This window comes from Ursus maritimus, unplaced genomic scaffold (genome assembly GCF_017311325.1).
Source record: "Ursus maritimus isolate PB19 unplaced genomic scaffold, ASM1731132v1 scaffold_4, whole genome shotgun sequence".
NCBI classification, from domain to species: domain Eukaryota; kingdom Metazoa; phylum Chordata; class Mammalia; order Carnivora; family Ursidae; genus Ursus; species Ursus maritimus.
The window spans coordinates 40,881,550-40,882,236 of record NW_024426552.1 but is presented as its reverse complement, the minus strand read 5'-3'; the positions used below and the strand labels follow the sequence as shown (position 1 = coordinate 40,882,236).

Genomic DNA, 687 nt, shown 5'->3' with positions numbered 1-687 from the left:
ATGGGCAAGTGTACTGGTCTTCGTACTGTCAGGAAGCTCCGTAGTTACTGACAAAATCAGAAGTAGCATGATAAACAAGACAAGAAAGCCCATTTGAGCACAACCTTGAAGGCCAACACTTTTGAAGGAGCTGCCCACGCAAAGGGAATTGTGCTGGGAAAAGTAGGGGTTGAAGCCAAAAAGCCAAATTCTGCCATCGGGAAGTGTGTCAGGGTCCACCTGATCAAGAATGGCAAAAAAAATCACAGCCTTTGTACCCAGTGATGGTAGTTCGAATTTTATTGAGGAAAAGGGTGAGGTTCTGGTTGCTGGATTTGGTTGCAAAGATCATGCTGTTGGTGACATTCCTGGAGTTCATTTAAGGTTATCAAAGTAGCCAATGTCTCTCTTTTGACCTTATGAAAAGGCAAGAAAGAAAGACCAAGATCATAAGTTTTGATGGTGAAAACATGACAATAATAAATTTTCATATGCCAAAAATAAATAAATAAATAAATAAATAAATAAATAAAATATTCTTTAGAAAAAAATAATGGTTATATGAATCTCTTAAACCTATTGTCCCTAGGAAGACTAATTCATTTAGAATGAAGATACTAGTCCCCAGGCTTGCATAAACAATTTCAGAAAAATAAAGGATGGGCAAAAAGAACAGAAGACCTAATATAGAATTTGGCAGGCTGACCA

At 37.3% G+C, this 687-nt stretch overlaps 1 pseudogene; it reads left to right on the top strand.

Annotated features, from left to right (window-relative positions):
- LOC103675213 lies at positions 1-432 on the top strand (annotated as a pseudogene).
- Positions 433-687: the final 255 nt, after the last annotated feature.